Consider the following 3,876-nt stretch of genomic DNA (forward strand, 5'->3'; position numbering starts at 1 on the left):
GGGCGAGGCATCAGCATTCCAGAGGCTCTGGTGGCCGCTTCAAGTCTAAGTCCTTCAATCCACCGGAGTTGGAGTATTTTCTAGGGGACAACTAGATCATGCATGTTCATGCAAAGGCAGGCCTTTGCGGGAGGGTTTGGAAGGGCACTGCAAAGTTCTTGAGCATAGGACAATTCTGCTGTGGGAGAAAAGGGAACAGCAGAGAAGGCTGTGCTGGTGGAGAGGAGGCAGGGCACTCCGAGAAAGAACCATTCAGGAGACCAAGCGACAATAGGGGGTAAATGGGGCCGACAGGGTCTACAGAGACTGATGGGCTCAGGTCCACGAGAGTGGTCCAGCTCCGCTCCCCTGACCCCTTCAGTACCAGCTCTGGACTCAGTCCATTGGCTACTGAAGGGTCTGAGATTCCCTCGCTACACCGAGTCACCTTTAAAAGTTTGTCCCCAAGCAAAACCTCTCCCGGCTCCCGCCTGCAGCCCCAGGGGAGGCTCTATCCACTCCTTCGGAAACAATGGGCAGACAGCCGACAGAGAACCAGGGAAGCAAGTGTGGAAAATCCCCCAATTTTACAATGTCAACTGCTGAACGAGGTAGCAGCCAGAGGCTGTGCCCCCGCGTGTCCGCCCGCGGGACTGCACTCCAGTGGATGCAAGGGGGGGGGGGAGATTGATCTTCTGGTTCTCAGACTATGAGAGCGCATGGTGGGTAAGGAATTATGTTAGCTTGCTAAAGACGAAATCTTAATCTTTTCTCCAACAGAAGTTGTTTTATTGGGGCATCACTTCCTACCACTAACAGTGTCTTTTCTTTTTCCTCCATATTAGCCCAGAGCTAAGAGCTCTGAAGTAAGCCTTCAGAGGACAAAGGTAGGGACAAACTAGTATTTGAAACACCAAGGCTGCCACTGCCTCCAGCAAACACTCAGCTGGGCTTCTTCTTCTGTTCATGCACTCTCCTAGGGCTATGGGGAACCCTTGCTACCAGGGAGAGAAAGGAAACAGTAAATAGAACCCGTACTGAGTGCCATATGACAGCTGGGCCTCATCGATCTCGCTGGCAATCCACAGCAAACTCTCAGGGTCACATTTCAGCCAATTTTTCAGGGGCAAGAGCCCGGGGAAGCCTGGCTAGTCGGGTTGCAAAAGCTTTACTCCTTGACTTCAGACTTCAGGCACTTGATTTCGGGGCAGTTCACGTGATTGCCTCGGGAGTATCAAGAAGCACCCTCTGGGCTTAAAGAGGGTGGCTTACGAAAACGAAAGCCTTCCTTGTAAGAGAGGCCTTCCTGGCTAAAGAGAGGGCTCTTCAGCCATTGTGGCAAGAACGAAGTCTGAAGAAACAGCCTCTCTAGATGAGATGCTGTCGACCCTTGAGCCAGAGCACTGTGGCTACCACGGCAGTTTGTCACAGGGACAGCCATCCACCGCACACCTATGCCAGACTCATTTGCCTCCATGGGCTTTTCCCATTGGCACAGCCGAGCATCCGAGGTTTTCTCTTGACTGCTCTGGGCCACTTGGCAATAGATATCACTGTGGTGGCCCTCTAGATCCTGGGGGCTTCAGCCTCTGGCCTGGAGAGCAGAGATGAACACAGGTTGGCCAAGGACAGAGCTTGGGAAGGGGTTTCACCTGGCCAGGAACAGAGTGAGAAGTTTGTCTGGCTCTGGAGTGCTTCCCCACACCCCAAACCTCGGTATTTTCTTTTATAGAATGGTTATTATAGCTTGCGCTTGCCATGCTTGCTGGTGGGGTTGGAAATAACGTATCTGCTGTGCCAGGCTGTGCTAGGCTGTGCCGGGCGCCAGAGCAGCCCTATTTGGGGTTTGCCTCATGGCAGAACCTTAGCATCTGGGCAAAAACCATCCGATGGGCTCATTTGCAGCAATGCCCTGTAAGTCTGGACTGCTGGGTCAACCAAGTCCCAGGTAGGAATAGCACCCTGGTCCACTACTAAAAGGGAGCTCCCTCGGCACATTGCTGTGTCCTCACACCTAACCAGAAGAAATCGTTACTGGAACAGGCTGTCCTCGGGTTTTCTCTGGGCCCAGGACAGTTCCAGCTTATAAAATGGGCAGGGGCAAAGGGCCCTGGATCTCACCAAGGGTACCCTTTCCCCTCAATCTAGTCACGGGCCATGCACCCATCTGACAACAGTGGTTACTTCTTTGATCTGTCTGCAAAACTTCGTGTGTGTGTGTGTGTGTGTGTGTGTGTGTGTGTAGGATAGAGGACAACCTTGGACATTGTCCTTTGAGAGGTGCCCACCTTGCTTTTTGAGACAGTGTCTCACATTGGCCTGCTACTCACCAAATAGGGTAAACTGGCTTGGTTTGCAAACCCCAGGGATCTGCCCATCGTGTCTTCCTCCCCAGTCCTGGCATTGCAAACAGATGCAAACATGTCTGGCGTTTTAAACGTGGGTTCTGAGTACTGAACGCAGGCCCCCCTTCTTGCATGACAATCACTTTACCAACACAGCTACCCGGCCCAGTTTCTGCGTGGTTCCTGAGGAGCTACATTTAAGCGTCTCTCCTTTTCTGTTTGCTTGGGTCGGGGGCTTCCTGGTTTGACCTTATTTTCAACAGTCTTTTAGGACGTGCAATAAATGCCCTGGACCCCGAGTGTCGTCCCCTCCCCCACTCCTTTGATTCGCCCCTTAGCAGGCCAGAACCAGGGCCTCACCTGGCAGTACATGATGTGGGCACCTGAGCCCGACAGCAGGCGTCTCTCCCAGAGGCCAACCTGGCCTGTATCCAAACGAGAGAGCCCATCCCAGCTGCCCTAGGGTGTGGAATTCTGGACCGATTATCTCACGTCCCACAGCCAGCTGCTCCGGTGGCCTAAGTATAGCTAGGGGCCCAGTACGGAGCACAAAACCGCACAGGCTGCACGGAGGGGCTCGCTGGAGCCTCCACTTTGCAGGCTAGGGCCTGGGATTGGGTCGACGACCCATGATACACGCCACTGCGGGTAGAACACCAGTCAAGGCTGCAGGTCCTGCCACCAACCCTTTAAAAAAAAAATCAAGGAAGTTGGAATTTTAAACGTCTTTTAATGTTGGTTCAATTTTTTTTTAAACTACTTTTTTTGGAGAATGACCAGGATCAAAACAGTGCATGCTGGAGGAGGGTTTTTGCAGACATTTAGCTCATCTTCACTAAGGGATTCGGGTCATCGTCCAATGCCACTGGGGAATGGGGGAAGTCCACCTAAGACCTGGATCCATGCCACCCTCGACCTCTCTTTTCCTTCCCCAGCCTTGCTGCTAGCCCCAAACTGAATGGTGGTCCCAACTCCCAGAGCTCTCAAACTTGGAACTTCAGATCCTTCGCTGTGAAGGTCAAGGCCCCCATATTCCCATGGGAGTGCAGGTAAGACAAACTGTCCTGAGAAGGTGAAGAGACTCAGGCTCCCAAAGCCATGGCCGAGGCCCAAATGAACCACCCATTCCTGGACTCGGGACAGCCTTGTCGCCACCTACAGGCCTACGAGCAGGAACCAATTCCCTTTCCGTAGCCACCAGCGGAGACACAGTGTGAGAGACACGCGACCCCGCGCCCAGCACCGGCCTGTGTCCCGACCTCCTCCAGCCCCTCCCCCCAGGGCGCTCCAGAGGCGGAGCGGAGGATCGGAGCGGGCGGCGACAGCAAGAGGCGCCGCGAGGGCGGGCCGGGGGCGGGCCGGGGCGGGGCCGCGACGGACTGCGGAGACGCGGCGGCGCACGGGGCGGTGCAGAGCGTTCTCGCCGCTGAGCTTTGCGGGCGGGTGCGGACTCGCGCGGCTGTGGGGCGCTGTGGCGGGGGCCGGGCTGTACGCTAGCCAAGCCGGGGACCGGGGCGGGAAGCAACCACGGCGCCGCGGAGGCCCGGGGCCC

Source organism: Microtus ochrogaster, linkage group LG2, assembly GCF_000317375.1.
Source record: "Microtus ochrogaster isolate Prairie Vole_2 linkage group LG2, MicOch1.0, whole genome shotgun sequence".
Lineage (NCBI taxonomy): Eukaryota > Metazoa > Chordata > Mammalia > Rodentia > Cricetidae > Microtus > Microtus ochrogaster.